The sequence below is a fragment of the Lissotriton vulgaris genome, unplaced genomic scaffold (assembly GCF_964263255.1).
Source record: "Lissotriton vulgaris unplaced genomic scaffold, aLisVul1.2 SCAFFOLD_2159, whole genome shotgun sequence".
Taxonomy (NCBI): Eukaryota; Metazoa; Chordata; class Amphibia; order Caudata; family Salamandridae; genus Lissotriton; species Lissotriton vulgaris.
The window spans coordinates 375,259-401,033 of NW_028240990.1; the positions used below are offsets into that span (position 1 = coordinate 375,259).

Below are 25,775 nucleotides of genomic sequence, written 5' to 3' on the forward strand. Positions count from 1 at the left end.
AATGAAGGCTTTCCAATTTAAAAAGTTCCTTGTTCCCCTTATCAATAACAGTACGATTTATACAAGTAATATCTTGCATCAGCTTCTTGTGATGAGTTGAGAAAACAGAGTCAGCTCACAAAATGTCTCATTATTTTGAGCCATTTTATTTCCATGTTTTCTAAAAGTTCTATCATTTGCTCACATCAAATAGACTTTAAAAATACAATCAATAAATTAATGTTTCACTCTACCCGTGTTAGATTTATGATATTTATGAATACACTTGACAGAAAAAGATTTGGTCATAAGTCACGAAAGTGGTCCCACCGAGATTTGAACTCGGATCCTTGGATTCAAAGTCCAAAGTGCTAACCATTACACCATGGAACCTCCCATGTGACAGGGGAGCAAATTGCTGCAGCAATGTGGACATTTCACATTTTTTATTTTCTACAGTCAAAGACAAACAGAATTACATAACTTTTCTATTCTGTTCAACTTTTGCCTATTGAACTATGTTAGGGAAGGATGTTGCACAAAGGACTCAAGTAACGCTATGACTCTGTTGAACAGTACTTTTTATGTGAGATAAGATTTTGCAATAAAAGATAAGATTCCCCCGTGAATGCAATCTCTTCTGCCAAAATGGAAAGCTCAACCTGGTACAGGTGGGTTGATGGTGTTATGCTTGTCAATCTGGACTCTGAAAACAGGGATCTAAGTACAAAGCTCAGTGGGACTTATCTAAACTTTACGATTTTTTTTCCATTCAGTTCTTAGAAGTATTAATTGGAAAAACATCTCATTTACTTATAAACTTGTACGTATCAACTTATATGTATGTATCTCCCTATATATCGCTATATGTCTATGTATTTTTATCGGCAAATATAAATATATACATTATAAAAAGTATGTATAATTAATAGAGGTGAAAATAAAGAACAGTTGTTGCCTCTCCGCATTTGAAACATGAGCTTCTTCTCCTTCCTCTTCTATATGTCCTGAAATTGAGATAGTCACTTTTTAATCAATTTTGATCTAACAGCATAGTTGATTTGTACAAAGCATATCATACGATCTGTGAATAATTCTAAAAAAGAAAATTAGATCAGTACCTTTGAGGCCTCCAAGCAAAAGCTTATATTTCATGATTGCAGATCGACTGTTGAAAATCAGCATGAGAAATGTTTTATTTCACAATTTCCATACTAATATACAAAAAACATTTGTACTATCTGAATGATACCGTCATTGTGGTTCTCTAGGTTTGATTTAAGAACACATCTCTTTCAAAATGTGCTATATTCGCCTTATCAATAGTGTAGAAATCTTCAAAAAGGAATGCTGGGAATCAGCCCTCTGAAATGCATTTGAGAAAAACAGGATAGGATTTTGTAATGTCGCACTATTTTGTGTAGGAATCTGATGTAAAAGTATTATAAAGTTCGTATTTCTGTAACTTGTTCAAGCTGTTGGACATTTTGAAAGGAGTCAACATTTGTCTCGTTCAACCTACTGGTATTGGATTGGAGCTATCAATAACAAAAGATGACAGAAATGTAAAAGGTTGAGATTAGTAAAATAGTACCTCAAAGAATTGGACTGGTACCTTTGCATGCAAAGTCCAAAGTGCCAACCGTTGCTCTTTGGAGCCACCCATGTGAGAGACAGAGAAATGGATGTAGTAGTTTGGAAATGTAGAATGTTTTAATATTCTTCAGTCAAATATGATCATTATTTTGTAAATTGCATGTTCTGATAAACGTTTGCACATTTAACACTGTTATGGAGAATGTAGCTGAAAAGAATCAAATCACATTGTAGCTCTTTACACTATGAGCATTCAACTGAGTTATCTTTTCATCAATGTAAGAAAAGCCCCTGCACTGATGCGCTCTCTTTTGTCTCAATGGAAAAATCCCTCATGTATGGCAGGGTTCCATGGTGTAATGGTTAGCACTCTGGACTCTGAATCCAGCGATCCGAGTTCAAATCTCGGTGGGACCTGCTTGAATTATGAGATTTAATATTTCACTAATTTCTTAGAATTTGGACTTGGAAAAACATAACGTCAAAGTTTTATACTGAAACTTATCAACGTATAAGTATGTATCTATGTACAGATGGCTATATCCATCTAGATAGCGATAATACAATATAAAGAAATGAAAAATTCATAAACATAAGTACTGAAGCTGAAAACTAAAAACTGTTCTTTCCCATCCACAATTTAAGCAAGAGGTTCTTTTCCTTTCTCATCTTTATGATCAGTAATAAGATAGTTAATTTTGCTGATTTCTTATCTGACAACATTCTTAACTTACACAGTGCATTTAATTGTGAATTTCTTTGAAAGAGGAATTCAGATTAATACATTTGACATGTCTTTCGAAAGATTCTACTTTGTGGTTATGGATCTACTTTAGAAAAACAGAGTGTAAATATCTGTGTGTCTTAATTTCAAGATTGTTATTTAAAAGTTCATCTCTTCTGTCCCCAAAATACACAATTTGATTCCTCAAGTTTTCTTTTAATGAAGGCTTTCCAATTTAAAAAGTTCCTTGTTCCCCTTATCAATAACAGTACGATTTATACAAGTAATATCTTGCATCAGCTTCTTGTGATGAGTTGAGAAAACAGAGTCAGCTCACAAAATGTCTCATTATTTTGAGCCATTTTATTTCCATGTTTTCTAAAAGTTCTATCATTTGCTCACATCAAATAGACTTTAAAAATACAATCAATAAATTAATGTTTCACTCTACCCGTGTTAGATTTATGATATTTATGAATACACTTGACAGAAAAAGATTTGGTCATAAGTCACAAAAGTGGTCCCACCGAGATTTGAACTCGGATCCTTGGATTCAAAGTCCAAAGTGCTAACCATTACACCATGGAACCTCCCATGTGACAGGGGAGCAAATTGCTGCAGCAATGTGGACATTTCACATTTTTTATTTTCTACAGTCAAAGACAAACAGAATTACATAACTTTTCTATTCAGTTCAACTTTTGCCTATTGAACTATGTTAGGGAAGGATGTTGCACAAAGGACTCAAGTAACGCTATGACTCTGTTGAACAGTACTTTTTATGTGAGATAAGATTTTGCAATAAAAGATAAGATTCCCCCGTGAATGCAATCTCTTCTGCCAAAATGGAAAGCTCAACCTGGTACAGGTGGGTTGATGGTGTTATGCTTGTCAATCTGGACTCTGAAAACAGGGATCTAAGTACAAAGCTCAGTGGGACTTATCTAAACTTTACGATTTTTTTTCCATTCAGTTCTTAGAAGTATTAATTGGAAAAACATCTCATTTACTTATAAACTTGTACGTATCAACTTATATGTATGTATCTCCCTATATATCGCTATATGTCTATGTATTTTTATCGGAAAATATAAATATATACATTATAAAAATATGTATAATTAATAGAGGTGAAAATAAAGAACAGTTGTTGCCTCTCCGCATTTGAAACATGAGCTTCTTCTCCTTCCTCTTCTATATGTCCTGAAATTGAGATAGTCACTTTTTAATCAATTTTGATCTAACAGCATAGTTGATTTGTACAAAGCATATCATACGATCTGTGAATAATTCTAAAAAAGAAAATTAGATCAGTACCTTTGAGGCCTCCAAGCAAAAGCTTATATTTCATGATTGCAGATCGACTGTTGAAAATCAGCATGAGAAATGTTTTATTTCACAATTTCCATACTAATATACAAAAAGCATTTGTACTATCTGAATGATACCGTCATTGTGGTTCTCTAGGTTTGATTTAAGAACACATCTCTTTCAAAATGTGCTATATTCGCCTTATCAATAGTGTAGAAATCTTCAAAAAGGAATGCTGGGAATCAGCCCTCTGAAATGCATTTGAGAAAAACAGGATAGGATTTTGTAATGTCGCACTATTTTGTGTAGGAATCTGATGTAAAAGTATTATAAAGTTCGTATTTCTGTAACTTGTTCAAGCTGTTGGACATTTTGAAAGGAGTCAACATTTGTCTCGTTCAACCTACTGGTATTGGATTGGAGCTATCAATAACAAAAGATGACAGAAATATAAAAGGTTGAGATTAGTAAAATAGTACCTCAAAGAATTGGACTGGTACCTTTGCATGCAAAGTCCAAAGTGCCAACCGTTGCTCTTTGGAGCCACCCATGTGAGAGACAGAGAAATAGATGTAGTAGTTTGGAAATGTAGAATGTTTTAATATTCTTCAGTCAAATATGATCATTATTTTGTAAATTGCATGTCCTGATAAACGTTTGCACATTTAACACTGTTATGGAGAATGTAGCTGAAAAGAATCAAATCACATTGTAGCTCTTTACACTATGAGCATTCAACTGAGTTATCTTTTCATCAATGTAAGAAAAGCCCCTGCACTGATGCGCTCTCTTTTGTCTCAATGGAAAAATCCCTCATGTATGGCAGGGTTCCATGGTGTAATGGTTAGCACTCTGGACTCTGAATCCAGCGATCCGAGTTCAAATCTCGGTGGGACCTGCTTGAATTATGAGATTTAATATTTCACTAATTTCTTAGAATTTGGACTTGGAAAAACATAACGTCAAAGTTTTATACTGTAACTTATCAACGTATAAGTATGTATCTATGTACAGATGGCTATATCCATCTAGATAGCGATAATACAATATAAAGAAATGAAAAATTCATAAACATAAGTACTGAAGCTGAAAACTAAAAACTGTTCTTTCCCATCCACAATTTAAGCAAGAGGTTCTTTTCCTTTCTCATCTTTATGATCAGTAATAAGATAGTTAATTTTGCTGATTTCTTATCTGACAACATTCTTAACTTACACAGTGCATTTAATTGTGAATTTCTTTGAAAGAGGAATTCAGATTAATACATTTGACATGTCTTTCGAAAGATTCTACTTTGTGGTTATGGATCTACTTTAGAAAAACAGAGTGTAAATATCTGTGTGTCTTAATTTCAAGATTGTTATTTAAAAGTTCATCTCTTCTGTCCCCAAAATACACAATTTGATTCCTCAAGTTTTCTTTTAATGAAGGCTTTCCAATTTAAAAAGTTCCTTGTTCCCCTTATCAATAACAGTAAGATTTAAACAAGTAATATCTTGCATCAGCTTCTTGTGATGAGTTGAGAAAACAGAGTCAGCTCACAAAATGTCTCATTATTTTGAGCCATTTTATTTCCATGTTTTCTAAAAGTTCTATCATTTGCTCACATCAAATAGACTTTAAAAATACAATCAATAAATTAATGTTTCACTCTACCCGTGTTAGATTTATGATATTTATGAATACACTTGACAGAAAAAGATTTGGTCATAAGTCACGAAAGTGGTCCCACCGAGATTTGAACTCGGATCCTTGGATTCAAAGTCCAAAGTGCTAACCATTACACCATGGAACCTCCCATGTAACAGGGGAGCAAATTGCTGCAGCAATGTGGACATTTCACATTTTTTATTTTCTACAGTCAAAGACAAACAGAATTACATAACTTTTCTATTCTGTTCAACTTTTGCCTATTGAACTATGTTAGGGAAGGATGTTGCACAAAGGACTCAAGTAACGCTATGACTCTGTTGAACAGTACTTTTTATGTGAGATAAGATTTTGCAATAAAAGATAAGATTCCCCCGTGAATGCAATCTCTTCTGCCAAAATGGAAAGCTCAACCTGGTACAGGTGGGTTGATGGTGTTATGCTTGTCAATCTGGACTCTGAAAACAGGGATCTAAGTACAAAGCTCAGTGGGACTTATCTAAACTTTACGATTTTTTTTCCATTCAGTTCTTAGAAGTATTAATTGGAAAAACATCTCATTTACTTATAAACTTGTACGTATCAACTTATATGTATGTATCTCCCTATATATCGCTATATGTCTATGTATTTTTATCGGAAAATATAAATATATACATTATAAAAATATGTATAATTAATAGAGGTGAAAATAAAGAACAGTTGTTGCCTCTCCGCATTTGAAACATGAGCTTCTTCTCCTTCCTCTTCTATATGTCCTGAAATTGAGATAGTCACTTTTTAATCAATTTTAATCTAACAACATAGTTGATTTGTACAAAGCATATCATACGATCTGTGAATAATTCTAAAAAAGAAAATTAGATCAGTACCTTTGAGGCCTCCAAGCAAAAGCTTATATTTCATGATTGCAGATCGACTGTTGAAAATCAGCATGAGAAATGTTTTATTTCACAATTTCCATACTAATATACAAAAAGCATTTGTACTATCTGAATGATACCGTCATTGTGGTTCTCTAGGTTTGATTTAAGAACACATCTCTTTCAAAATGTGCTATATTCGCCTTATCAATAGTGTAGAAATCTTCAAAAAGGAATGCTGGGAATCAGCCCTCTGAAATGCATTTGAGAAAAACAGGATAGGATTTTGTAATGTCGCACTATTTTGTGTAGGAATCTGATGTAAAAGTATTATAAAGTTCGTATTTCTGTAACTTGTTCAAGCTGTTGGACATTTTGAAAGGAGTCAACATTTGTCTCGTTCAACCTACTGGTATTGGATTGGAGCTATCAATAACAAAAGATGACAGAAATATAAAAGGTTGAGATTAGTAAAATAGTACCTCAAAGAATTGGACTGGTACCTTTGCATGCAAAGTCCAAAGTGCCAACCGTTGCTCTTTGGAGCCACCCATGTGAGAGACAGAGAAATGGATGTAGTAGTTTGGAAATGTAGAATGTTTTAATATTCTTCAGTCAAATATGATCATTATTTTGTAAATTGCATGTCCTGATAAACGTTTGCACATTTAACACTGTTATGGAGAATGTAGCTGAAAAGAATCAAATCACATTGTAGCTCTTTACACTATGAGCATTCAACTGAGTTATCTTTTCATCAATGTAAGAAAAGCCCCTGCACTGATGCGCTCTCTTTTGTCTCAATGGAAAAATCCCTCATGTATGGCAGGGTTCCATGGTGTAATGGTTAGCACTCTGGACTCTGAATCCAGCGATCCGAGTTCAAATCTCGGTGGGACCTGCTTGAATTATGAGATTTAATATTTCACTAATTTCTTAGAATTTGGACTTGGAAAAACATAACGTCAAAGTTTTATACTGAAACTTATCAACGTATAAGTATGTATCTATGTACAGATGGCTATATCCATCTAGATAGCGATAATACAATATAAAGAAATGAAAAATTCATAAACATAAGTACTGAAGCTGAAAACTAAAAACTGTTCTTTCCCATCCACAATTTAAGCAAGAGGTTCTTTTCCTTTCTCATCTTTATGATCAGTAATAAGATAGTTAATTTTGCTGATTTCTTATCTGACAACATTCTTAACTTACACAGTGCATTTAATTGTGAATTTCTTTGAAAGAGTAATTCAGATTAATACATTTGACATGTCTTTCGAAAGATTCTACTTTGTGGTTATGGATCTACTTTAGAAAAACAGAGTGTAAATATCTGTGTGTCTTAATTTCAAGATTGTTATTTAAAAGTTCATCTCTTCTGTCCCCAAAATACACAATTTGATTCCTCAAGTTTTCTTTTAATGAAGGCTTTCCAATTTAAAAAGTTCCTTGTTCCCCTTATCAATAACAGTACGATTTATACAAGTAATATCTTGCATCAGCTTCTTGTGATGAGTTGAGAAAACAGAGTCAGCTCACAAAATGTCTCATTATTTTGAGCCATTTTATTTCCATGTTTTCTAAAAGTTCTATCATTTGCTCACATCAAATAGACTTTAAAAATACAATCAATAACTAATGTTTCACTCTACCCGTGTTAGATTTATGATATTTATGAATACACTTGACAGAAAAAGATTTGGTCATAAGTCACGAAAGTGGTCCCACCGAGATTTGAACTCGGATCCTTGGATTCAAAGTCCAAAGTGCTAACCATTACACCATGGAACCTCCCATGTGACAGGGGAGCAAATTGCTGCAGCAATGTGGACATTTCACATTTTTTATTTTCTACAGTCAAAGACAAACAGAATTACATAACTTTTCTATTCTGTTCAACTTTTGCCTATTGAACTATGTTAGGGAAGGATGTTGCACAAAGGACTCAAGTAACGCTATGACTCTGTTGAACAGTACTTTTTATGTGAGATAAGATTTTGCAATAAAAGATAAGATTCCCCCGTGAATGCAATCTCTTCTGCCAAAATGGAAAGCTCAACCTGGTACAGGTGGGTTGATGGTGTTATGCTTGTCAATCTGGACTCTGAAAACAGGGATCTAAGTACAAAGCTCAGTGGGACTTATCTAAACTTTACGATTTTTTTTCCATTCAGTTCTTAGAAGTATTAATTGGAAAAACATCTCATTTACTCATAAACTTGTACGTATCAACTTATATGTATGTATCTCCCTATATATCGCTATATGTCTATGTATTTTTATCGGAAAATATAAATATATACATTATAAAAATATGTATAATTAATAGAGGTGAAAATAAAGAACAGTTGTTGCCTCTCCGCATTTGAAACATGAGCTTCTTCTCCTTCCTCTTCTATATGTCCTGAAATTGAGATAGTCACTTTTTAATCAATTTTGATCTAACAGCATAGTTGATTTGTACAAAGCATATCATACGATCTGTGAATAATTCTAAAAAAGAAAATTAGATCAGTACCTTTGAGGCCTCCAAGCAAAAGCTTATATTTCATGATTGCAGATCGACTGTTGAAAATCAGCATGAGAAATGTTTTATTTCACAATTTCCATACTAATATACAAAAAACATTTGTACTATCTGAATGATACCGTCATTGTGGTTCTCTAGGTTTGATTTAAGAACACATCTCTTTCAAAATGTGCTATATTCGCCTTATCAATAGTGTAGAAATCTTCAAAAAGGAATGCTGGGAATCAGCCCTCTGAAATGCATTTGAGAAAAACAGGATAGGATTTTGTAATGTCGCACTATTTTGTGTAGGAATCTGATGTAAAAGTATTATAAAGTTCGTATTTCTGTAACTTGTTCAAGCTGTTGGACATTTTGAAAGGAGTCAACATTTGTCTCGTTCAACCTACTGGTATTGGATTGGAGCTATCAATAACAAAAGATGACAGAAATGTAAAAGGTTGAGATTAGTAAAATAGTACCTCAAAGAATTGGACTGGTACCTTTGCATGCAAAGTCCAAAGTGCCAACCGTTGCTCTTTGGAGCCACCCATGTGAGAGACAGAGAAATGGATGTAGTAGTTTGGAAATGTAGAATGTTTTAATATTCTTCAGTCAAATATGATCATTATTTTGTAAATTGCATGTCCTGATAAACGTTTGCACATTTAACACTGTTATGGAGAATGTAGCTGAAAAGAATCAAATCACATTGTAGCTCTTTACACTATGAGCATTCAACTGAGTTATCTTTTCATCAATGTAAGAAAAGCCCCTGCACTGATGCGCTCTCTTTTGTCTCAATGGAAAAATCCCTCATGTATGGCAGGGTTCCATGGTGTAATGGTTAGCACTCTGGACTCTGAATCCAGCGATCCGAGTTCAAATCTCGGTGGGACCTGCTTGAATTATGAGATTTAATATTTCACTAATTTCTTAGAATTTGGACTTGGAAAAACATAACGTCAAAGTTTTATACTGAAACTTATCAACGTATAAGTATGTATCTATGTACAGATGGCTATATCCATCTAGATAGCGATAATACAATATAAAGAAATGAAAAATTCATAAACATAAGTACTGAAGCTGAAAACTAAAAACTGTTCTTTCCCATCCACAATTTAAGCAAGAGGTTCTTTTCCTTTCTCATCTTTATGATCAGTAATAAGATAGTTAATTTTGCTGATTTCTTATCTGACAACATTCTTAACTTACACAGTGCATTTAATTGTGAATTTCTTTGAAAGAGTAATTCAGATTAATACATTTGACATGTCTTTCGAAAGATTCTACTTTGTGGTTATGGATCTACTTTAGAAAAACAGAGTGTAAATATCTGTGTGTCTTAATTTCAAGATTGTTATTTAAAAGTTCATCTCTTCTGTCCCCAAAATACACAATTTGATTCCTCAAGTTTTCTTTTAATGAAGGCTTTCCAATTTAAAAAGTTCCTTGTTCCCCTTATCAATAACAGTACGATTTATACAAGTAATATCTTGCATCAGCTTCTTGTGATGAGTTGAGAAAACAGAGTCAGCTCACAAAATGTCTCATTATTTTGAGCCATTTTATTTCCATGTTTTCTAAAAGTTCTATCATTTGCTCACATCAAATAGACTTTAAAAATACAATCAATAAATTAATGTTTCACTCTACCCGTGTTAGATTTATGATATTTATGAATACACTTGACAGAAAAAGATTTGGTCATAAGTCACGAAAGTGGTCCCACCGAGATTTGAACTCGGATCCTTGGATTCAAAGTCCAAAGTGCTAACCATTACACCATGGAACCTCCCATGTGACAGGGGAGCAAATTGCTGCAGCAATGTGGACATTTCACATTTTTTATTTTCTACAGTCAAAGACAAACAGAATTACATAACTTTTCTATTCTGTTCAACTTTTGCCTATTGAACTATGTTAGGGAAGGATGTTGCACAAAGGACTCAAGTAACGCTATGACTCTGTTGAACAGTACTTTTTATGTGAGATAAGATTTTGCAATAAAAGATAAGATTCCCCCGTGAATGCAATCTCTTCTGCCAAAATGGAAAGCTCAACCTGGTACAGGTGGGTTGATGGTGTTATGCTTGTCAATCTGGACTCTGAAAACAGGGATCTAAGTACAAAGCTCAGTGGGACTTATCTAAACTTTACGATTTTTTTTCCATTCAGTTCTTAGAAGTATTAATTGGAAAAACATCTCATTTACTCATAAACTTGTACGTATCAACTTATATGTATGTATCTCCCTATATATCGCTATATGTCTATGTATTTTTATCGGAAAATATAAATATATACATTATAAAAATATGTATAATTAATAGAGGTGAAAATAAAGAACAGTTGTTGCCTCTCCGCATTTGAAACATGAGCTTCTTCTCCTTCCTCTTCTATATGTCCTGAAATTGAGATAGTCACTTTTTAATCAATTTTGATCTAACAGCATAGTTGATTTGTACAAAGCATATCATACGATCTGTGAATAATTCTAAAAAAGAAAATTAGATCAGTACCTTTGAGGCCTCCAAGCAAAAGCTTATATTTCATGATTGCAGATCGACTGTTGAAAATCAGCATGAGAAATGTTTTATTTCACAATTTCCATACTAATATACAAAAAACATTTGTACTATCTGAATGATACCGTCATTGTGGTTCTCTAGGTTTGATTTAAGAACACATCTCTTTCAAAATGTGCTATATTCGCCTTATCAATAGTGTAGAAATCTTCAAAAAGGAATGCTGGGAATCAGCCCTCTGAAATGCATTTGAGAAAAACAGGATAGGATTTTGTAATGTCGCACTATTTTGTGTAGGAATCTGATGTAAAAGTATTATAAAGTTCGTATTTCTGTAACTTGTTCAAGCTGTTGGACATTTTGAAAGGAGTCAACATTTGTCTCGTTCAACCTACTGGTATTGGATTGGAGCTATCAATAACAAAAGATGACAGAAATATAAAAGGTTGAGATTAGTAAAATAGTACCTCAAAGAATTGGACTGGTACCTTTGCATGCAAAGTCCAAAGTGCCAACCGTTGATCTTTGGAGCCACCCATGTGAGAGACAGAGAAATGGATGTAGTAGTTTGGAAATGTAGAATGTTTTAATATTCTTCAGTCAAATATGATCATTATTTTGTAAATTGCATGTCCTGATAAACGTTTGCACATTTAACACTGTTATGGAGAATGTAGCTGAAAAGAATCAAATCACATTGTAGCTCTTTACACTATGAGCATTCAACTGAGTTATCTTTTCATCAATGTAAGAAAAGCCCCTGCACTGATGCGCTCTCTTTTGTCTCAATGGAAAAATCCCTCATGTATGGCAGGGTTCCATGGTGTAATGGTTAGCACTCTGGACTCTGAATCCAGCGATCCGAGTTCAAATCTCGGTGGGACCTGCTTGAATTATGAGATTTAATATTTCACTAATTTCTTAGAATTTGGACTTGGAAAAACATAACGTCAAAGTTTTATACTGTAACTTATCAACGTATAAGTATGTATCTATGTACAGATGGCTATATCCATCTAGATAGCGATAATACAATATAAAGAAATGAAAAATTCATAAACATAAGTACTGAAGCTGAAAACTAAAAACTGTTCTTTCCCATCCACAATTTAAGCAAGAGGTTCTTTTCCTTTCTCATCTTTATGATCAGTAATAAGATAGTTAATTTTGCTGATTTCTTATCTGACAACATTCTTAACTTACACAGTGCATTTAATTGTGAATTTCTTTGAAAGAGGAATTCAGATTAATACATTTGACATGTCTTTCGAAAGATTCTACTTTGTGGTTATGGATCTACTTTAGAAAAACAGAGTGTAAATATCTGTGTGTCTTAATTTCAAGATTGTTATTTAAAAGTTCATCTCTTCTGTCCCCAAAATACACAATTTGATTCCTCAAGTTTTCTTTTAATGAAGGCTTTCCAATTTAAAAAGTTCCTTGTTCCCCTTATCAATAACAGTACGATTTATACAAGTAATATCTTGCATCAGCTTCTTGTGATAAGTTGAGAAAACAGAGTCAGCTCACAAAATGTCTCATTATTTTGAGCCATTTTATTTCCATGTTTTCTAAAAGTTCTATCATTTGCTCACATCAAATAGACTTTAAAAATACAATCAATAAATTAATGTTTCACTCTACCCGTGTTAGATTTATGATATTTATGAATACACTTGACAGAAAAAGATTTGGTCATAAGTCACGAAAGTGGTCCCACCGAGATTTGAACTCGGATCCTTGGATTCAAAGTCCAAAGTGCTAACCATTACACCATGGAACCTCCCATGTGACAGGGGAGCAAATTGCTGCAGCAATGTGGACATTTCACATTTTTTATTTTCTACAGTCAAAGACAAACAGAATTACATAACTTTTCTATTCTGTTCAACTTTTGCCTATTGAACTATGTTAGGGAAGGATGTTGCACAAAGGACTCAAGTAACGCTATGACTCTGTTGAACAGTACTTTTTATGTGAGATAAGATTTTGCAATAAAAGATAAGATTCCCCCGTGAATGCAATCTCTTCTGCCAAAATGGAAAGCTCAACCTGGTACAGGTGGGTTGATGGTGTTATGCTTGTCAATCTGGACTCTGAAAACAGGGATCTAAGTACAAAGCTCAGTGGGACTTATCTAAACTTTACGATTTTTTTTCCATTCAGTTCTTAGAAGTATTAATTGGAAAAACATCTCATTTACTTATAAACTTGTACGTATCAACTTATATGTATGTATCTCCCTATATATCGCTATATGTCTATGTATTTTTATCGGAAAATATAAATATATACATTATAAAAATATGTATAATTAATAGAGGTGAAAATAAAGAACAGTTGTTGCCTCTCCGCATTTGAAACATGAGCTTCTTCTCCTTCCTCTTCTATATGTCCTGAAATTGAGATAGTCACTTTTTAATCAATTTTGACCTAACAGCATAGTTGATTTGTACAAAGCATATCATACGATCTGTGAATAATTCTAAAAAAAGAAAATTAGATCAGTACCTTTGAGGCCTCCAAGCAAAAGCTTATATTTCATGATTGCAGATCGACTGTTGAAAATCAGCATGAGAAATGTTTTATTTCACAATTTCCATACTAATATACAAAAAACATTTGTACTATCTGAATGATACCGTCATTGTGGTTCTCTAGGTTTGATTTAAGAACACATCTCTTTCAAAATGTGCTATATTCGCCTTATCAATAGTGTAGAAATCTTCAAAAAGGAATGCTGGGAATCAGCCCTCTGAAATGCATTTGAGAAAAACAGGATAGGATTTTGTAATGTCGCACTATTTTGTGTAGGAATCTGATGTAAAAGTATTATGAAGTTCGTATTTCTGTAACTTGTTCAAGCTGTTGGACATTTTGAAAGGAGTCAACATTTGTCTCGTTCAACCTACTGGTATTGGATTGGAGCTATCAATAACAAAAGATGACAGAAATGTAAAAGGTTGAGATTAGTAAAATAGTACCTCAAAGGATTGGACTGGTACCTTTGCATGCAAAGTCCAAAGTGCCAACCGTTGCTCTTTGGAGCCACCCATGTGAGAGACAGAGAAATGGATGTAGTAGTTTGGAAATGTAGAATGTTTTAATATTCTTCAGTCAAATATGATCATTATTTTGTAAATTGCATGTCCTGATAAACGTTTGCACATTTAACACTGTTATGGAGAATGTAGCTGAAAAGAATCAAATCACATTGTAGCTCTTTACACTATGAGCATTCAACTGAGTTATCTTTTCATCAATGTAAGAAAAGCCCCTGCACTGATGCGCTCTCTTTTGTCTCAATGGAAAAATCCCTCATGTATGGCAGGGTTCCATGGTGTAATGGTTAGCACTCTGGACTCTGAATCCAGCGATCCGAGTTCAAATCTCAGTGGGACCTGCTTGAATTATGAGATTTAATATTTCACTAATTTCTTAGAATTTGGACTTGGAAAAACATAACGTCAAAGTTTTATACTGAAACTTATCAACGTATAAGTATGTATCTATGTACAGATGGCTATTTTCATCTAGATAGCGATAATACAATATAAAGAAATGAAAAATTCATAAACATAAGTACTGAAGCTGAAAACTAAAAACTGTTCTTTCCCATCCACAATTTAAGCAAGAGGTTCTTTTCCTTTCTCATCTTTATGATCAGTAATAAGATAGTTAATTTTGCTGATTTCTTATCTGACAACATTCTTAACTTACACAGTGCATTTAATTGTGAATTTCTTTGAAAGAGGAATTCAGATTAATACATTTGACATGTCTTTCGAAAGATTCTACTTTGTGGTTATGGATCTACTTTAGAAAAACAGAGTGTAAATATCTGTGTGTCTTAATTTCAAGATTGTTATTTAAAAGTTCATCTCTTCTGTCCCCAAAATACACAATTTGATTCCTCAAGTTTTCTTTTAATGAAGGCTTTCCAATTTAAAAAGTTCCTTGTTCCCCTTATCAATAACAGTACGATTTATACAAGTAATATCTTGCATCAGCTTCTTGTGATGAGTTGAGAAAACAGAGTCAGCTCACAAAATGTCTCATTATTTTGAGCCATTTTATTTCCATGTTTTCTAAAAGTTCTATCATTTGCTCACATCAAATAGACTTTAAAAATACAATCAATAAATTAATGTTTCACTCTACCCGTGTTAGATTTATGATATTTATGAATACACTTGACAGAAAAAGATTTGGTCATAAGTCACGAAAGTGGTCCCACCGAGATTTGAACTCGGATCCTTGGATTCAAAGTCCAAAGTGCTAACCATTACACCATGGAACCTCCCATGTGACAGGGGAGCAAATTGCTGCAGCAATGTGGACATTTCACATTTTTTATTTTCTACAGTCAAAGACAAACAGAATTACATAACTTTTCTATTCTGTTCAACTTTTGCCTATTGAACTATGTTAGGGAAGGATGTTGCACAAAGGACTCAAGTAACGCTATGACTCTGTTGAACAGTACTTTTTATGTGAGATAAGATTTTGCAATAAAAGATAAGATTCCCCCGTGAATGCAATCTCTTCTGCCAAAATGGAAAGCTCAACCTGGTACAGGTGGGTTGATGGTGTTATGCTTGTCAATCTGGACTCTGAAAACAGGGATCTAAGTACAAAGCTCAGTGGGACTTATCTAAACTTTACGATTTTTTTTCCATTCAGTTCTTAGAAGTATTAATTGGAAAAACATCTCATTTACTTATAAACTTGTACGTATCAACTTATATGTATGTATCTCCCTATATATCGCTATATGTCTATGTATTTTTATCGGAAAATATAAATATATACATTATAAAAAGTATGTATAATTAATAGAGGTGAAAATAAAGAACAGTTGTTGCCTCTCCGCATTTGAAACATGAGCTTCTTCTCCTTCCTCTTCTATATGTCCTGAAATTGAGATAGTCACTTTTTAATCAATTTTGATCTAACAGCATAGTTGATTTGTACAAAGCATATCATACGATCTGTGAATAATTCTAAAAAAGAAAATTAGATCAGTACCTTTGAGGCCTCCAAGCAAAAGCTTATATTTCATGATTGCAGATCGACTGTTGAAAATCAGCATGAGAAATGTTTTATTTCACAATTTCCATACTAATATACAAAAAACATTTGTACTATCTGAATGATACCGTCATTGTGGTTCTCTAGGTTTGATTTAAGAACACATCTCTTTCAAAATGTGCTATATTCGCCTTATCAATAGTGTAGAAATCTTCAAAAAGGAATGCTGGGAATCAGCCCTCTGAAATGCATTTGAGAAAAACAGGATAGGATTTTGTAATGTCGCACTATTTTGTGTAGGAATCTGATGTAAAAGTATTATAAAGTTCGTATTTCTGTAACTTGTTCAAGCTGTTGGACATTTTGAAAGGAGTCAACATTTGTCTCGTTCAACCTACTGGTATTGGATTGGAGCTATCAATAACAAAAGATGACAGAAATGTAAAAGGTTGAGATTAGTAAAATAGTACCTCAAAGAATTGGACTGGTACCTTTGCATGCAAAGTCCAAAGTGCCAACCGTTGCTCTTTGGAGCCACCCATGTGAGAGACAGAGAAATGGATGTAGTAGTTTGGAAATGTAGAATGTTTTAATATTCTTCAGTCAAATATGATCATTATTTTGTAAATTGCATGTCCTGATAAACGTTTGCACATTTAACACTGTTATGGAGAATGTAGCTGAAAAGAATCAAATCACATTGTAGCTCTTTACACTATGAGCATTCAACTGAGTTATCTTTTCATCAATGTAAGAAAAGCCCCTGCACTGATGCGCTCTTTTTTGTCTCAATGGAAAAATCCCTCATGTATGGCAGGGTTCCATGGTGTAATGGTTAGCACTCTGGACTCTGAATCCAGCGATCCGAGTTCAAATCTCGGTGGGACCTGCTTGAATTATGAGATTTAATATTTCACTAATTTCTTAGAATTTGGACTTGGAAAAACATAACGTCAAAGTTTTATACTGAAACTTATCAACGTATAAGTATGTATCTATGTACAGATGGCTATATCCATCTAGATAGCGATAATACAATATAAAGAAATGAAAAATTCATAAACATAAGTACTGAAGCTGAAAACTAAAAACTGTTCTTTCCCATCCACAATTTAAGCAAGAGGTTCTTTTCCTTTCTCATCTTTATGATCAGTAATAAGATAGTTAATTTTGCTGATTTCTTATCTGACAACATTCTTAACTTACACAGTGCATTTAATTGTGAATTTCTTTGAAAGAGTAATTCAGATTAATACATTTGACATGTCTTTCGAAAGATTCTACTTTGTGGTTATGGATCTACTTTAGAAAAACAGAGTGTAAATATCTGTGTGTCTTAATTTCAAGATTGTTATTTAAAAGTTCATCTCTTCTGTCCCCAAAATACACAATTTGATTCCTCAAGTTTTCTTTTAATGAAGGCTTTCCAATTTAAAAAGTTCCTTGTTCCCCTTATCAATAACAGTACGATTTATACAAGTAATATCTTGCATCAGCTTCTTGTGATGAGTTGAGAAAACAGAGTCAGCTCACAAAATGTCTCATTATTTTGAGCCATTTTATTTCCATGTTTTCTAAAAGTTCTATCATTTGCTCACATCAAATAGACTTTAAAAATACAATCAATAAATTAATGTTTCACTCTACCCGTGTTAGATTTATGATATTTATGAATACACTTGACAGAAAAAGATTTGTTCATAAGTCACGAAAGTGGTCCCACCGAGATTTGAACTCGGATCCTTGGATTCAAAGTCCAAAGTGCTAACCATTACACCATGGAACCTCCCATGTGACAGGGGAGCAAATTGCTGCAGCAATGTGGACATTTCACATTTTTTATTTTCTACAGTCAAAGACAAACAGAATTACATAACTTTTCTATTCTGTTCAACTTTTGCCTATTGAACTATGTTAGGGAAGGATGTTGCACAAAGGACTCAAGTAACGCTATGACTCTGTTGAACAGTACTTTTTATGTGAGATAAGATTTTGCAATAAAAGATAAGATTCCCCCGTGAATGCAATCTCTTCTGCCAAAATGGAAAGCTCAACCTGGTACAGGTGGGTTGATGGTGTTATGCTTGTCAATCTGGACTCTGAAAACAGGGATCTAAGTACAAAGCTCAGTGGGACTTATCTAAACTTTACGATTTTTTTTCCATTCAGTTCTTAGAAGTATTAATTGGAAAAACATCTCATTTACTCATAAACTTGTACGTATCAACTTATATGTATGTATCTCCCTATATATCGCTATATGTCTATGTATTTTTATCGGAAAATATAAATATATACATTATAAAAATATGTATAATTAATAGAGGTGAAAATAAAGAACAGTTGTTGCCTCTCCGCATTTGAAACATGAGCTTCTTCTCCTTCCTCTTCTATATGTCCTGAAATTGAGATAGTCACTTTTTAATCAATTTTGATCTAACAGCATAGTTGATTTGTACAAAGCATATCATACGATCTGTGAATAATTCTAAAAAAGAAAATTAGATCAGTACCTTTGAGGCCTCCAAGCAAAAGCTTATATTTCATGATTGCAGATCGACTGTTGAAAATCAGCATGAGAAATGTTTTATTTCACAATTTCCATACTAATATACAAAAAACATTTGTACTATCTGAATGATACCGTCATTGTGGTTCTCTAGGTTTGATTTAAGAACACATCTCTTTCAAAATGTGCTATATTCGCCTTATCAATAGTGTAGAAATCTTCAAAAAGGAATGCTGGGAATCAGCCCTCTGAAATGCATTTGAGAAAAACAGGATAGGATTTTGTAATGTCGCACTATTTTGTGTAGGAATCTGATGTAAAAGTATTATAAAGTTCGTATTTCTGTAACTTGTTCAAGCTGTTGGACATTTTGAAAGGAGTCAACATTTGTCTCGTTCAACCTACTGGTATTGGATTGGAGCTATCAATAACAAAAGATGACAGAAATATAAAAGGTTGAGATTAGTAAAATAGTACCTCAAAGAATTGGACTGGTACCTTTGCATGCAAAGTCCAAAGTGCCAACCGTTGATCTTTGGAGCCACCCATGTGAGAGACAGAGAAATGGATGTAGTAGTTTGGAAATGTAGAATGTTTTAATATTCTTCAGTCAAATATGATCATTATTTTGTAAATTGCATGTCCTGATAAACGTTTGCACATTTAACACTGTTATGGAGAATGTAGCTGAAAAGAATCAAATCACATTGTAGCTCTTTACACTATGAGCATTCAACTGAGTTATCTTTTCATCAATGTAAGAAAAGCCCCTGCACTGATGCGCTCTCTTTTGTCTCAATGGAAAAATCCCTCATGTATGGCAGGGTTCCATGGTGTAATGGTTAGCACTCTGGACTCTGAATCCAGCGATCCGAGTTCAAATCTCGGTGGGACCTGCTTGAATTATGAGATTTAATATTTCACTAATTTCTTAGAATTTGGACTTGGAAAAACATAACGTCAAAGTTTTATACTGTAACTTATCAACGTATAAGTATGTATCTATGTACAGATGGCTATATCCATCTAGATAGCGATAATACAATATAAAGAAATGAAAAATTCATAAACATAAGTACTGAAGCTGAAAACTAAAAACTGTTCTTTCCCATCCACAATTTAAGCAAGAGGTTCTTTTCCTTTCTCATCTTTATGATCAGTAATAAGATAGTTAATTTTGCTGATTTCTTATCTGACAACATTCTTAACTTACACAGTGCATTTAATTGTGAATTTCTTTGAAAGAGGAATTCAGATTAATACATTTGACATGTCTTTCGAAAGATTCTACTTTGTGGTTATGGATCTACTTTAGAAAAACAGAGTGTAAATATCTGTGTGTCTTAATTTCAAGATTGTTATTTAAAAGTTCATCTCTTCTGTCCCCAAAATACACAATTTGATTCCTCAAGTTTTCTTTTAATGAAGGCTTTCCAATTTAAAAAGTTCCTTGTTCCCCTTATCAATAACAGTACGATTTATACAAGTAATATCTTGCATCAGCTTCTTGTGATAAGTTGAGAAAACAGAGTCAGCTCACAAAATGTCTCATTATTTTGAGCCATTTTATTTCCATGTTTTCTAAAAGTTCTATCATTTGCTCACATCAAATAGACTTTAAAAATACAATCAATAAATTAATGTTTCACTCTACCCGTGTTAGATTTATGATATTTATGAATACACTTGACAGAAAAAGATTTGGTCATAAGTCACGAAAGCGGTCCCACCGAGATTTGAACTCGGATCCTTGGATTCAAAGTCCAAAGTGCTAACCATTACACCATGGAACCTCCCATGTGACAGGGGAGCAAATTGCTGCAGCAATGTGGACATTTCACATTTTTTATTTTCTACAGTCAAAGACAAACAGAATTACATAACTTTTCTATTCTGTTCAACTTTTGCCTATTGAACTATGTTAGGGAAGGATGTTGCACAAAGGACTCAAGTAACGCTATGACTCTGTTGAACAGTACTTTTTATGTGAGATAAGATTTTGCAATAAAAGATAAGATTCCCCCGTGAATGCAATCTCTTCTGCCAAAATGGAAAGCTCAACCTGGTACAGGTGGGTTGATGGTGTTATGCTTGTCAATCTGGACTCTGAAAACAGGGATCTAAGTACAAAGCTCAGTGGGACTTATCTAAACTTTACGATTTTTTTTCCATTCAGTTCTTAGAAGTATTAATTGGAAAAACATCTCATTTACTTATAAACTTGTACGTATCAACTTATATGTATGTATCTCCCTATATATCGCTATATGTCTATGTATTTTTATCGGAAAATATAAATATATACATTATAAAAAGTATGTATAATTAATAGAGGTGAAAATAAAGAACAGTTGTTGCCTCTCCGCATTTGAAACATGAGCTTCTTCTCCTTCCTCTTCTATATGTCCTGAAATTGAGATAGTCACTTTTTAATCAATTTTGATCTAACAGCATAGTTGATTTGTACAAAGCATATCATACGATCTGTGAATAATTCTAAAAAAGAAAATTAGATCAGTACCTTTGAGGCCTCCAAGCAAAAGCTTATATTTCATGATTGCAGATCGACTGTTGAAAATCAGCATGAGAAATGTTTTATTTCACAATTTCCATACTAATATACAAAAAACATTTGTACTATCTGAATGATACCGTCATTGTGGTTCTCTAGGTTTGATTTAAGAACACATCTCTTTCAAAATGTGCTATATTCGCCTTATCAATAGTGTAGAAATCTTCAAAAAGGAATGCTGGGAATCAGCCCTCTGAAATGCATTTGAGAAAAACAGGATAGGATTTTGTAATGTCGCACTATTTTGTGTAGGAATCTGATGTAAAAGTATTATAAAGTTCGTATTTCTGTAACTTGTTCAAGCTGTTGGACATTTTGAAAGGAGTCAACATTTGTCTCGTTCAACCTACTGGTATTGGATTGGAGCTATCAATAACAAAAGATGACAGAAATGTAAAAGGTTGAGATTAGTAAAATAGTACCTCAAAGAATTGGACTGGTACCTTTGCATGCAAAGTCCAAAGTGCCAACCGTTGCTCTTTGGAGCCACCCATGTGAGAGACAGAGAAATGGATGTAGTAGTTTGGAAATGTAGAATGTTTTAATATTCTTCAGTCAAATATGATCATTATTTTGTAAATTGCATGTCCTGATAAACGTTTGCACATTTAACACTGTTATGGAGAATGTAGCTGAAAAGAATCAAATCACATTGTAGCTCTTTACACTATGAGCATTCAACTGAGTTATCTTTTCATCAATGTAAGAAAAGCCCCTGCACTGATGCGCTCTTTTTTGTCTCAATGGAAAAATCCCTCATGTATGGCAGGGTTCCATGGTGTAATGGTTAGCACTCTGGACTCTGAATCCAGCGATCCGAGTTCAAATCTCGGTGGGACCTGCTTGAATTATGAGATTTAATATTTCACTAATTTCTTAGAATTTGGACTTGGAAAAACATAACGTCAAAGTTTTATACTGAAACTTATCAACGTATAAGTATGTATCTATGTACAGATGGCTATATCCATCTAGATAGCGATAATACAATATAAAGAAATGAAAAATTCATAAACATAAGTACTGAAGCTGAAAACTAAAAACTGTTCTTTCCCATCCACAATTTAAGCAAGAGGTTCTTTTCCTTTCTCATCTTTATGATCAGTAATAAGATAGTTAATTTTGCTGATTTCTTATCTGACAACATTCTTAACTTACACAGTGCATTTAATTGTGAATTTCTTTGAAAGAGTAATTCAGATTAATACATTTGACATGTCTTTCGAAAGATTCTACTTTGTGGTTATGGATCTACTTTAGAAAAACAGAGTGTAAATATCTGTGTGTCTTAATTTCAAGATTGTTATTTAAAAGTTCATCTCTTCTGTCCCCAAAATACACAATTTGATTCCTCAAGTTTTCTTTTAATGAAGGCTTTCCAATTTAAAAAGTTCCTTGTTCCCCTTATCAATAACAGTACGATTTATACAAGTAATATCTTGCATCAGCTTCTTGTGATGAGTTGAGAAAACAGAGTCAGCTCACAAAATGTCTCATTATTTTGAGCCATTTTATTTCCATGTTTTCTAAAAGTTCTATCATTTGCTCACATCAAATAGACTTTAAAAATACAATCAATAAATTAATGTTTCACTCTACCCGTGTTAGATTTATGATATTTATGAATACACTTGACAGAAAAAGATTTGTTCATAAGTCACGAAAGTGGTCCCACCGAGATTTGAACTCGGATCCTTGGATTCAAAGTCCAAAGTGCTAACCATTACACCATGGAACCTCCCATGTGACAGGGGAGCAAATTGCTGCAGCAATGTGGACATTTCACATTTTTTATTTTCTACAGTCAAAGACAAACAGAATTACATAACTTTTCTATTCTGTTCAACTTTTGCCTATTGAACTATGTTAGGGAAGGATGTTGCACAAAGGACTCAAGTAACGCTATGACTCTGTTGAACAGTACTTTTTATGTGAGATAAGATTTTGCAATAAAAGATAAGATTCCCCCGTGAATGCAATCTCTTCTGCCAAAATGGAAAGCTCAACCTGGTACAGGTGGGTTGATGGTGTTATGCTTGTCAATCTGGACTCTGAAAACAGGGATCTAAGTACAAAGCTCAGTGGGACTTATCTAAACTTTACGATTTTTTTTCCATTCAGTTCTTAGAAGTATTAATTGGAAAAACATCTCATTTACTCATAAACTTGTACGTATCAACTTATATGTATGTATCTCCCTATATATCGCTATATGTCTATGTATTTTTATCGGAAAATATAAATATATACATTATAAAAATATGTATAATTAATAGAGGTGAAAATAAAGAACAGTTGTTGCCTCTCCGCATTTGAAACATGAGCTTCTTCTCCTTCCTCTTCTATATGTCCTGAAATTGAGATAGTCACTTTTTAATCAATTTTGATCTAACAGCATAGTTGATTTGTACAAAGCATATCATACGATCTGTGAATAATTCTAAAAAAGAAAATTAGATCAGTACCTTTGAGGCCTCCAAGCAAAAGCTTATATTTCATGATTGCAGATCGACTGTTGAAAATCAGCATGAGAAATGTTTTATTTCACAATTTCCATACTAATATACAAAAAACATTTGTACTATCTGAATGATACCGTCATTGTGGTTCTCTAGGTTTGATTTAAGAACACATCTCTTTCAAAATGTGCTATATTCGCCTTATCAATAGTGTAGAAATCTTCAAAAAGGAATGCTGGGAATCAGCCCTCTGAAATGCATTTGAGAAAAACAGGATAGGATTTTGTAATGTCGCACTATTTTGTGTAGGAATCTGATGTAAAAGTATTATAAAGTTCGTATTTCTGTAACTTGTTCAAGCTGTTGGACATTTTGAAAGGAGTCAACATTTGTCTCGTTCAACCTACTGGTATTGGATTGGAGCTATCAATAACAAAAGATGACAGAAATATAAAAGGTTGAGATTAGTAAAATAGTACCTCAAAGAATTGGACTGGTACCTTTGCATGCAAAGTCCAAAGTGCCAACCGTTGATCTTTGGAGCCACCCATGTGAGAGACAGAGAAATGGATGTAGTAGTTTGGAAATGTAGAATGTTTTAATATTCTTCAGTCAAATATGATCATTATTTTGTAAATTGCATGTCCTGATAAACGTTTGCACATTTAACACTGTTATGGAGAATGTAGCTGAAAAGAATCAAATCACATTGTAGCTCTTTACACTATGAGCATTCAACTGAGTTATCTTTTCATCAATGTAAGAAAAGCCCCTGCACTGATGCGCTCTCTTTTGTCTCAATGGAAAAATCCCTCATGTATGGCAGGGTTCCATGGTGTAATGGTTAGCACTCTGGACTCTGAATCCAGCGATCCGAGTTCAAATCTCGGTGGGACCTGCTTGAATTATGAGATTTAATATTTCACTAATTTCTTAGAATTTGGACTTGGAAAAACATAACGTCAAAGTTTTATACTGTAACTTATCAACGTATAAGTATGTATCTATGTACAGATGGCTATATCCATCTAGATAGCGATAATACAATATAAAGAAATGAAAAATTCATAAACATAAGTACTGAAGCTGAAAACTAAAAACTGTTCTTTCCCATCCACAATTTAAGCAAGAGGTTCTTTTCCTTTCTCATCTTTATGATCAGTAATAAGATAGTTAATTTTGCTGATTTCTTATCTGACAACATTCTTAACTTACACAGTGCATTTAATTGTGAATTTCTTTGAAAGAGGAATTCAGATTAATACATTTGACATGTCTTTCGAAAGATTCTACTTTGTGGTTATGGATCTACTTTAGAAAAACAGAGTGTAAATATCTGTGTGTCTTAATTTCAAGATTGTTATTTAAAAGTTCATCTCTTCTGTCCCCAAAATACACAATTTGATTCCTCAAGTTTTCTTTTAATGAAGGCTTTCCAATTTAAAAAGTTCCTTGTTCCCCTTATCAATAACAGTACGATTTATACAAGTAATATCTTGCATCAGCTTCTTGTGATAAGTTGAGAAAACAGAGTCAGCTCACAAAATGTCTCATTATTTTGAGCCATTTTATTTCCATGTTTTCTAAAAGTTCTATCATTTGCTCACATCAAATAGACTTTAAAAATACAATCAATAAATTAATGTTTCACTCTACCCGTGTTAGATTTATGATATTTATGAATACACTTGACAGAAAAAGATTTGGTCATAAGTCACGAAAGTGGTCCCACCGAGATTTGAACTCGGATCCTTGGATTCAAAGTCCAAAGTGCTAACCATTACACCATGGAACCTCCCATGTGACAGGGGAGCAAATTGCTGCAGCAATGTGGACATTTCACATTTTTTATTTTCTACAGTCAAAGACAAACAGAATTACATAACTTTTCTATTCTGTTCAACTTTTGCCTATTGAACTATGTTAGGGAAGGATGTTGCACAAAGGACTCAAGTAACGCTATGACTCTGTTGAACAGTACTTTTTATGTGAGATAAGATTTTGCAATAAAAGATAAGATTCCCCCGTGAATGCA

At 33.4% G+C, this 25,775-nt stretch overlaps 20 non-coding genes across 20 annotated transcripts; 9 read left to right on the forward strand and 11 right to left on the reverse strand.

The window, feature by feature from the left end:
- Positions 1-300: 300 nt before the first annotated feature.
- On the reverse strand, positions 301-372 carry TRNAQ-UUG (transfer RNA glutamine (anticodon UUG)). Its single transcript has one exon. It is a non-coding gene; the product is annotated as a tRNA-Gln (tRNA).
- Positions 373-1,920: 1,548 nt separating this feature from the next.
- On the forward strand, positions 1,921-1,992 carry TRNAQ-CUG (transfer RNA glutamine (anticodon CUG)). Its single transcript has one exon. It is a non-coding gene; the product is annotated as a tRNA-Gln (tRNA).
- An 825-nt stretch (positions 1,993-2,817) lies between these two features.
- TRNAQ-UUG (transfer RNA glutamine (anticodon UUG)) lies at positions 2,818-2,889 on the reverse strand. The gene has a single exon. It is a non-coding gene; the product is annotated as a tRNA-Gln (tRNA).
- Positions 2,890-4,436: 1,547 nt separating this feature from the next.
- Positions 4,437-4,508, forward strand: TRNAQ-CUG (transfer RNA glutamine (anticodon CUG)). Its single transcript has one exon. It is a non-coding gene; the product is annotated as a tRNA-Gln (tRNA).
- An 825-nt stretch (positions 4,509-5,333) lies between these two features.
- TRNAQ-UUG (transfer RNA glutamine (anticodon UUG)) lies at positions 5,334-5,405 on the reverse strand. Its single transcript has one exon. It is a non-coding gene; the product is annotated as a tRNA-Gln (tRNA).
- Positions 5,406-6,952: 1,547 nt separating this feature from the next.
- On the forward strand, positions 6,953-7,024 carry TRNAQ-CUG (transfer RNA glutamine (anticodon CUG)). Its single transcript has one exon. It is a non-coding gene; the product is annotated as a tRNA-Gln (tRNA).
- An 824-nt stretch (positions 7,025-7,848) lies between these two features.
- TRNAQ-UUG (transfer RNA glutamine (anticodon UUG)) lies at positions 7,849-7,920 on the reverse strand. The gene has a single exon. It is a non-coding gene; the product is annotated as a tRNA-Gln (tRNA).
- A 1,547-nt stretch (positions 7,921-9,467) lies between these two features.
- Positions 9,468-9,539, forward strand: TRNAQ-CUG (transfer RNA glutamine (anticodon CUG)). The gene has a single exon. It is a non-coding gene; the product is annotated as a tRNA-Gln (tRNA).
- An 825-nt stretch (positions 9,540-10,364) lies between these two features.
- On the reverse strand, positions 10,365-10,436 carry TRNAQ-UUG (transfer RNA glutamine (anticodon UUG)). Its single transcript has one exon. It is a non-coding gene; the product is annotated as a tRNA-Gln (tRNA).
- Positions 10,437-11,983: 1,547 nt separating this feature from the next.
- On the forward strand, positions 11,984-12,055 carry TRNAQ-CUG (transfer RNA glutamine (anticodon CUG)). Its single transcript has one exon. It is a non-coding gene; the product is annotated as a tRNA-Gln (tRNA).
- Positions 12,056-12,880: 825 nt separating this feature from the next.
- On the reverse strand, positions 12,881-12,952 carry TRNAQ-UUG (transfer RNA glutamine (anticodon UUG)). The gene has a single exon. It is a non-coding gene; the product is annotated as a tRNA-Gln (tRNA).
- A 2,445-nt stretch (positions 12,953-15,397) lies between these two features.
- Positions 15,398-15,469, reverse strand: TRNAQ-UUG (transfer RNA glutamine (anticodon UUG)). Its single transcript has one exon. It is a non-coding gene; the product is annotated as a tRNA-Gln (tRNA).
- Positions 15,470-17,017: 1,548 nt separating this feature from the next.
- Positions 17,018-17,089, forward strand: TRNAQ-CUG (transfer RNA glutamine (anticodon CUG)). The gene has a single exon. It is a non-coding gene; the product is annotated as a tRNA-Gln (tRNA).
- Positions 17,090-17,914: 825 nt separating this feature from the next.
- Positions 17,915-17,986, reverse strand: TRNAQ-UUG (transfer RNA glutamine (anticodon UUG)). The gene has a single exon. It is a non-coding gene; the product is annotated as a tRNA-Gln (tRNA).
- A 1,547-nt stretch (positions 17,987-19,533) lies between these two features.
- On the forward strand, positions 19,534-19,605 carry TRNAQ-CUG (transfer RNA glutamine (anticodon CUG)). The gene has a single exon. It is a non-coding gene; the product is annotated as a tRNA-Gln (tRNA).
- An 825-nt stretch (positions 19,606-20,430) lies between these two features.
- On the reverse strand, positions 20,431-20,502 carry TRNAQ-UUG (transfer RNA glutamine (anticodon UUG)). Its single transcript has one exon. It is a non-coding gene; the product is annotated as a tRNA-Gln (tRNA).
- Positions 20,503-22,050: 1,548 nt separating this feature from the next.
- TRNAQ-CUG (transfer RNA glutamine (anticodon CUG)) lies at positions 22,051-22,122 on the forward strand. Its single transcript has one exon. It is a non-coding gene; the product is annotated as a tRNA-Gln (tRNA).
- An 825-nt stretch (positions 22,123-22,947) lies between these two features.
- TRNAQ-UUG (transfer RNA glutamine (anticodon UUG)) lies at positions 22,948-23,019 on the reverse strand. Its single transcript has one exon. It is a non-coding gene; the product is annotated as a tRNA-Gln (tRNA).
- Positions 23,020-24,566: 1,547 nt separating this feature from the next.
- TRNAQ-CUG (transfer RNA glutamine (anticodon CUG)) lies at positions 24,567-24,638 on the forward strand. The gene has a single exon. It is a non-coding gene; the product is annotated as a tRNA-Gln (tRNA).
- Positions 24,639-25,463: 825 nt separating this feature from the next.
- TRNAQ-UUG (transfer RNA glutamine (anticodon UUG)) lies at positions 25,464-25,535 on the reverse strand. Its single transcript has one exon. It is a non-coding gene; the product is annotated as a tRNA-Gln (tRNA).
- Positions 25,536-25,775: the final 240 nt, after the last annotated feature.